This window comes from Helianthus annuus, chromosome 3 (genome assembly GCF_002127325.2).
Source record: "Helianthus annuus cultivar XRQ/B chromosome 3, HanXRQr2.0-SUNRISE, whole genome shotgun sequence".
Lineage (NCBI taxonomy): Eukaryota > Viridiplantae > Streptophyta > Magnoliopsida > Asterales > Asteraceae > Helianthus > Helianthus annuus.
Window position 1 is genome coordinate 68,042,703 of NC_035435.2, and position 9,361 is coordinate 68,052,063.

Sequence of the window (9,361 nt, forward strand, 5' to 3'; positions counted from 1 at the left end):
CAAAACAGTTTGGAAAACAGTAAAAGAGGGGTTCAATGTACTCACCTGAGATTGCTTTAAATTCCTTGTGTAATAATCACACAATGCTAGAGATCACGGGATATCAAACGGCACCTAATAGGTAGCTATATTAATACCGGACCAAAATTGGAAGGATCGGATAGTATGCGGGTTCGTAAACCAAACGAGTATGGAGACTCGTGAAATATGGTTTAACAAATCCTACATACTAAAATGAAACCTAACCTAAGTGCTTGCGGCCCATTACGACCCGTTTAGGTAGCTTATGCTACCTTAATGCGTCGTTCGCGTAGAACGCGTTTGGAACGCCTAACATCGTGGCCATAAGGTATAACCTCGGAAGGTTATAGCTATGGTCACCTAATGTGTTTGGTCGGATCCTAATGATCGACCAAATGGGTCGGGTTCGAAAGTATAAGCGATTGTTTAGATCGCTTACCTTACGACCCTATATAAGCACTATACTAAAAGTGACGAGCTAAGCATGTTAGAACATGCTTAACTAGGTTTAGAAAACAGGTTTGGCATCAAAACAAACGGCTTTGATGCTCACGAGTAGTTTGGTTACAAAATACGCAAGAATGCGTATTTTGGCCGAAACTACGACTCGTCACTGAGCCTAGATAACGTGGTAATCAGTAGGTATAGTCGCCATGGACTATAACCATCGTGATCACGCTCACGTTATGAACTTCCAATGAACTTCGTGTTGACCATAGGCTGGTCAACGCAGAAAGTCAAACAAAATTTGGCTTTCGCACTAGAAAGCGATGAAAAGAACGAAAGAACACTTACGAAAGATCCCCAAATGCTAATCTAGATCAAAATGGCTCAGGTATAAAACAAAGGTTCCAACTTAGAGCTTTTGATCAGATTTTTGTGGGTTTTAAACAAAGGGGGGGGGGGAGGTATTTATAGGAAAATTAAAGCCGTTAGGATTGTTTCTTGAATATCGTGCCACGATCCAAGCCGTACACTTGTCAAGATGTTGTGGTGGCTTAATGTGACCCTAACTCTACAGATTGTGAAAAGGCATTGCCCTTTGGGATGTTTGAAAGGCCAATCTTAGCAAGAAAACAAAGTTTCTGTTACTGAAGGGGCCATGCGGCCCGCATCAGGATCAGACAAAACTCAGGCGGGCCGCCTGGCTATGTCTGATCTGCACAAAGTTTCAGAAATGGCAGTTTTGGTCCCTGTTGCATGTTTAAGCCATTTCTGACACTTCTAAGGCCCGTAAAGCCAACTTCAAGGCCCTAAAATGATGCCTAAACATTGTGGACATGAAACATGCTCAAAAATGTGTTGGGTGTTGGTTCGTTTGGCCGTACGATCGCGATGTTCGGTTAATTACAACGGAATGCGCATAAGCGCGAAAGACGATCCAATTGACGCGACGAATGGACTTTTCTCATGCCAATCACTAAGGCATAATATAAGGATGCTTACATAAATTTTTTGGATGTCCGGATGTATTCAGAACGTAAGTTATGCGCGAAAGTGCAAACTTGTGCACTTTTTGACACTTTTAGTCCCTGAATGATCCAAAAGTTTGTTTTAGCATACCAAACCCCTCAAAGCCTATTTCTAAGCTACGTAAAGGATTTTTATGGTATGTTTAACTTATGGACATGTTCCGGAATGTTCGTTACAGTTCAAATTGGCATACTTTCGCAGTTTGTCAAGTTTAGTCCCTGTAAGCGAATTAACTTGTTTTTGCCATACCAAAGCCTTCAAAACTTATTTCTAAGTTATGTAAAGGTTATTTGAGGTATGTTGAGTATATGTTGATGTTCCGGAGTATTTTTCGAATTAAACTGAGTACGTTTACGCATCAGTTTGCGTATAATTCTCCAGAAAGCGATGTAGAGTTTGAAATTGAACAAAAGTCAAAACATGAAAAATGTAAAACACAACCAAACAAACATTGGGATAAAATAACATTGTTTTATTGATAATTGAACTGTTCATAATGATTACAGGCACAAATGTTACACGCAACCCGAGGACAATAGTAAGTACAAGTTTACATAGGTTTTACGTAAGTGCCCATCGCTACCCGAGGACGATGGTAAGTAGTCTAGTAGTGGTGAAAGTACGAGTATTTGTTCAATCCCATTCCCAACCCGTCGGGGAATCCCATACCTTGGATAGAGTGTGAACTCACCTTGGTTTGCTCAGCAGATACACGAAAAGGTTACTTGAGCTATAATGGGTCAACCACGTCCTAACATGGTTACCATACGAGTCAGGTCTAGGTTCAAGTAGAGCACATAAGTTTTACACATAGCCTAACATGTTATATCACATATCGATCATGGCAAACACGTTAACAGTTAAGTACATAACATATCCGACTTGTGCGATCAGGATGTATTGGGCTGAGATAACAATGTAGGCCCAATAACATCTTGTGCGAGTGGGTAGTTGAAACCCAAACACCACCCGGCCCAACATGTTGTGCGATCAGCACAACCTTGTGCGATCCACAACATGTTGTGCGATCCCATATAAGCCCGGCCCAAAGGTTAAAAGCCCAAACAAAGATACACGACCCAAATTAATAATATGCATTGGTCTTGTGCGGTCCGGATGGATTTGTGCGATCCGGGTAACTTGTGCAATTGTGATTTGGGCTCTTCGGCCCAACAGTATAAAATTTTCAACAGGTGTGTGTGGCCCAAGCCTTGTGCGATCCATAAGGTCTTGTGCGATCATGCATAGCTAACTTATACTATGAGTTTAAGCCATTGTACCTACCTTGTGCGATTAGTCCTTGTGCGACCAAGGACTTGTACGATCAGAAAGCTTATGTGATAAGATCTGATCTTGTGCGATTTGCTACTAAATTCCCTAAACTTATGCAATTCAGTTACACCATTTAACAGTTTCCATATGTGTGGTCAAAACAATCAAACAGTTTCCATTTAACGTTTATTCGATCAAAACAAGGTTGTTATCACTAATTCACATAAACCCTAATTAATCATAATCATGAACAACAACTTATCAAAACATTCGATCGGATTACACACTAGGATTAACACATATCATCCGAGTTCAAACATATCACAGATGATTTACATACATCCATTCGGTTCCTAAAATCAATAACATGCAATCCGATTCACATGAACATCCTCACGTAAACATCATCATTCATCATATATACAATCCTAACCATTTTATCAAATCATGGAATCATAACATCATTTAACAAATCAAGAAACACTAACCGATTATAAGGTAACACAAAGGTGATCCGATCAAGAGAGCTTCACGAGATGAGGCTTCGGCTATGAGGATTGCCGTCGAACAAGAGAGAGAGAGGAGTAGAGAACTAGGGTTTTGTGTGTGTGTTGTGTTTTGCAAGATATGAGGAGTATACCCTTTCTCCTAAGTGTTATGCGTGTAAAAGAGAGTGGGCCGAACCCATCATGGGCTGCCCTTGATCCGAATACAAAGGATATGGCCCTAATGGGCTTGTGCGATCGGTTCGATTTGTGCGCTTGGGCTCGTTTAATATACATACATTCAATACACATAAACATATAACATAACATTCAATTAATTATCAACGTTCACATAATCCCATAACGTTCACATACGTTACATTAATCACAAAGATAGGTTCAAAATAAAAGTTGTCACATTATCCCCAAGTTGAAAGAAATTTCGTCCCGAAATTTGGTACGTACTCACTGAGGAAGCTAGTTAAGTTGCATGGTTTTCCTGGGGTGTCACATCCTTCCCCCGTTGGTTTGGAATTCATCCCGAAATTCCGCAGTAGCTTCAGCCTTAGTAGTGGTTGTACTGTTTGCGAACAATTGGGGATACTTTTGTTTCATCTGGTCTTCGCGTTCCCAAGTGAACTCTGGGCCACGACGGGAGTTCCAACGAACTCGAACGAGAGGTATTCTGATGTGCTTGAGGACCTTAACGTCTCGGTCCGTGATTTCAACTGGTTCCTCGACGAATCGCAACTGATCGTCGATAGTGAGCTCCTTCAAAGGAACTATGAGGGTCTCATCTGACAGACACTTCTTCAGATTTAACACGTGAAAGACGTTGTGAACTCCACCGAGTTCTGCTGGTAGGTTCAGTTTGTAGGCCACCTTGCCTATTTTCTCGATGATTTCGAACGGTCCAACATATCGTGGGTTAAGTTTACCTCGTTTGCCAAAACGAACAACACCTTTCCATGGTGAGACTTTGAGTAGCACTCGATCCCCAACCTGGAACTCGAGTGGTTTCCTACGCTTATCAGCGTAGCTTTTCTGACGGTCACGAGCTGCCGCCATTCGTTGTCGTCTCTGCGCAATTCTTTCCATTGCGTCTACTACAAGTTCTGGACCCGTGATCTGACTATCACCCACCTCTGCCCAACAAAGAGGTGATCAGCATTTTCGCCCGTATAATGCCTCAAATGGAGCGGCTTGGATACAGGTGTGGCAGCTGTTATTATATTAAAATTCTACTAATGGCAGATGCTTTTCCCAGCCATTGCCAAAGTCAATCACACATGCCCTAAGCATGTCTTCAAGGGTTTGGATGGTGCGTTCAGACTGCCTGTCACACCCCCAAAATCCACGTGCGGAGTATCACCGCTTGGGAGCGTGACATGACCAGGATCAAGCCACCAATCATATTGAACATGTAAAGTAGTATTAGTTATCCATCAATACGAAAGGTGTTTATCAAAACCAACATAGTTAAGTATTGCGGAAGCATAATGTAAAACCCAAACATAAGTATTGTTGCATGAAAAGTAATAAGTGTTTAATAAGTATCACGATCCATTTGCCCACAACGACCTGCTCCCCCGTGTGCAAGCTCCATTAGTACCTAAGGTCCTGCAAGGCATGCAGCAGAGAGTCAACAACTAGTTGAGCGAGTTCACAGAAAGTAATTTCGTAATAGTAAGTTCATGAGTATCAGGTGGCTCTACTGGGCCGTTAGTACGTTCTATTGACTAGACTATTCATAACCATAAGTGTTCTTCACAATCCGAGAACAGTAGTAGGTATAAGTTCACGCAGGTTTTACGTGAGTATCCTTCACATCCGAGGATAGTAATGAGTATAAGTATCCTTCACAACCGAGGATAGTGATCAGTATAAGTATCCTTCACAACCGAGGATAGTGATCAGTCTGAGTATCCTTCACAACCGAGGATAGTAATATGTATAAGTATCCTTCACAACCGAGGATGGTAATATGTATAAGTATCCTTCACATCCGAGGATAGTAATATGGTAGTCGAGTCATAGTGTCAGTATGAATCTATTCAACTTTATCCTTATCAATCCCATTCCCAACACCCCGGGAATCCCATGCCTTGGTAAGAGTGTGAACTCACCTTGGGTTGCTCGGCAGATACACAAAGAGGTTCTTGAACTAAGGGTGGTTAACCACGTCCTAACAGGGTTACCACACAAGTCAGGTTTTGACTCAAGTAATGCACGTAGGTTTCACACAAGTAACTCGTTTTCAAACACGTATAGATCATGGCAGCATTTTCCAGTTAATCAGGTGTTTAACATATTCAAACATGTGCGACTAAACAATTGGGCTCATTAACAATCGGCCCAACCCCTTGTGCGATCTGCAAGGCTTGTGCGATCCACAATGGGTCGTGCGATTAGTCACTAACCCGGCCCGAATAACATTAGTAATTAAATAGTCTGTTCGGCCCCATAAGTATACCCGGCCCAACATAAAGTCTTGTGCGACTAAAGATATAAGCCCAATGTACTCGGCCCAATTATTTATCACTTAAGTAACATTGTGCGATCCAACTTGGGTTGTGCGATCAACTCTAATACCCAGCCCATATCTACAGCCCAATAATTAACATACGGCCCGAACACAAACGAACAACATCTTGTGCGATTCAGAGGTCCTTGTGCGACTGAGGACCTCTTGTGCGGTCTGATCCTCTTGTGCGACCAGGTCAGCTTGTGCGACTGACCTGCTTGTGCGTGTGGACATCTTGTGCGACTGACAAGACTTATGCAACTATGATGTCTTGTGCGATAGGTTGATAAATCCCGACTTTTATGCTTATCGGTTACAATCAATATTTGCCAATCAATTCAATAGTTCCCATATTTGAAATCAATCAACAGTAACAGTTTCTAAACCAAAACTATTATCGATCAAACAAGCAATCTAGCATCCAATTCACATGAACCCTAAGACAATCAAGATCATGAATAACAATTTATCCTAACATTCGATCAATCCGAAAGCATATAGTATAACATCATTTTAATTAACAACCGTGCAACACTATTTACAAACATCACATACGGTTCTTAGCATAACATCACTAATGTAACCCTAACCGGTTTAGTCTAAGCATAGAATCATATCATAGAACAAGCATATGCGTAAACAACACATTAGGTATCAATCACTACGGAAGCAACAAAGGTAATTACTAACCGGTTAGAATCCAACGAAGATAGAGTGATTCGAAAACAGGAAGATCTTCGGTTGCCAAGGGTTGTTGCCGTCGAGTTTGAGCGAGAGAGAGAGAGAAGCTAGGGTTTTGGTGTGTGTATGAGTGTTGTAACAAGTGAGAAGTATACCCCCCTCTTACTATGATTAAGCGTGCAAGGGAAAGTGGGCCGACTCCACCTTGGGCCGCCTTATAAGTCCAATTATAAGTGTACAAGTGGTGTAGCCCGAATGGCTTGTGCGATCGGGTGTGGTGTTGTGCGATCGGATCAAGTTGTGCGTTTAATACAAACATGCAATACATACACACATGCACATAATAGCATCTAATAAATCAAGATTCACATAAATCACAACACGTTCACATTCGTTACATACAATACAAAGACGGGTTCGAAATACGAGTTGTCACATTATCCCCAACTAAAAAGAAATTTCGTCCCGAAATTTGGTACGCACTCACTGAGGAAGCTAGGTAAGCTGTATTGTTCACTGGTTTTCCTGGGGTGTCACATCCTCCCCCCGTTGATCTGGAATTTCGTCCCGAAATTCCGCAGTAGTAGCTTCAGCCTCAGTAGTGGTTGCATTGGTTCCGAATAACTGGGGGTACTTTTCTGTCATCCTGTCTTCGCGTTCCCAGGTATACTCTGGGCCACGTTTGGAGTTCCAACGTACTCGAACAAGAGGGATTCTCTTGTTTTTGAGGACCTTCACATCCCGGTCCGTGATTTCTACTGGCTCCTCGACGAACTGCAACCGCTCGTCGATAGTAAGTTCCTTAAAAGGAATGATAAGGGTCTCATCTGACAGGCACTTCTTCAGATTCGACACGTGAAAGACATTGTGAACTGTACCGAGTTCAGCTGGTAGGTTTAACTTGTAGGCTACCTTGCCTATCTTCTCTATGATTTCGAACGGTCCGACGTACCGCGGATTTAGTTTGCCCCGTTTGCCAAAACGAACCACACCCTTCCAGGGTGAGACTTTTAGTAAAACCCGGTCCCTGACCTGAAATTCCAATGGCTTTCTACGCTTATCTGCGTAGGCTTTCTGACGGTCGCGTGCTGCCGCCATGCGTTGTTGTATCTGTGCTATCTTTTCCGTGGCGTCCACTACAATCTCTGGACCCGTAATCTGACTATCCCCCACCTCTGCCCAACAGAGAGGTGACCGGCATTTACGTCCGTACAATGCCTCGAATGGAGCGGCTTGTATGCTGGTGTGATAACTGTTATTATATGAGAACTCCACCAAAGGGAGGTGCTTTTCCCAGCCGTTGCCGAAATCAATAACGCATGCCCGAAGCATGTCTTCAAGAGTTTGAATCGTTCGCTCAGACTGCCCATCCGTCTGAGGATGATATGCTGTGCTCATGTCTAACCGTGAGCCGAAGGATTTGTGCATCGCTTGCCATAGCTCTGACGTGAATCGTGCATCCCGATCCGAAATGATGGAAGTGGGCACTCCGTGCCTCGAAACAACTTCTTTAAGGTAGATGTCTGCGAGAGTGGAGAACTTATCCGTTTCCTTTAAAGCTAGGAAGTGTGCAGACTTGGTGAGTCGATCCACGATCACCCATATGGTATCATTCCCACGCTGGGATCTAGGTAGGCCTGTAACGAAATCCATGGAAATTTCTTCCCATTTCCATTGAGGTATCTTAGGCTGCTGAAGTAGGCCCGCTGGTTTCTGGTATTCAACCTTGACTCTCGCACAGGTCAAGCACTTGGCAACGTAAGTAGCGATGTGGGCCTTCATGCTAGGCCACCAATAAGTAGTTCTAATGTCGTGGTACATTTTATCCGACCCTGGGTGTACCGAGTAGCGAGACTTGTGTGCTTCGTCCATCACAAGTTCGCGTAAACCGCCATAAAGTGGGACCCAAATACGCCCCGTTACATAGTAGGCGCCGTCTGCCTTCTGTTCTAATCGCTGTCGTGAGCCATGTAGGGCTTCGGCCCTGACATTTTCTGGTTTCAATGCTTCTGCCTGAGCATCTCGTATCTATGCAGGAAGGCTAGACTGAATTATAAGCTGTAGCGCTCGCACGCGCCGAGGTAAAGTGTCTTTCCGACTGAGGGCGTCAGCCACAACGTTGGCTTTGCCTGGATGGTACTTGATGGCGCATTCGTAATCGTTCAGTAACTCGACCCATCGCCGTTGACGCATGTTCAAATCCTTCTGCTTAAGGATATGCTCGAGACTTCTGTGATCGGTGTAAATCGTGCACCTGGTACCGTACAGGTAGTGTCGCCATATCTTAAGTGCGAACACAACAGCTCCCAACTCTAAATCGTGCGTCGTGTAGTTCCGTTCGTGAATCTTAAGTTGGCGTGAAGCGTAAGCAATGACCTTGTCGCGCTGCATTAACACATATCCAAGTCCCCGAATGGATGCATCACAATAAACCACGAAGTCATCTGTGCCCTCTGGCAATGAGAGGATAGGTGCACTGCAAAGTCTATCCTTTAAGTGCTGAAAAGCAGTTTCTTGCGTGTTGCCCCAACGGTAGGTGACACCCTTCTGTGTCAGTAGTGTAAGCGGCTGAGCAATCTTTGAAAAGTCTTTAATAAACCGTCTGTAGTAACCCGCCAAACCCAAGAATTGGCGTATTTCCGTTGGCGTACGTGGTGCAGGCCAGTTTCTGATCGAGTCTACCTTGGATGGATCGACATGGATCCCATCCTTGTTCACTACGTGGCCTAGAAAGTGGACTTCGCGAAGCCAGAAGTCGCATTTCGAAAACTTAGCGTACAGTTGTTCCTTCTATAGGAGTTCCAAAATAAGGCGTAGGTGCTGCTCGTGTTCCTCCTGACTCTTGGAGTAGATCAGGATGTCGTCGATGAAAACAATGACGAACTTGTCAAGATAGGGTTTGCAC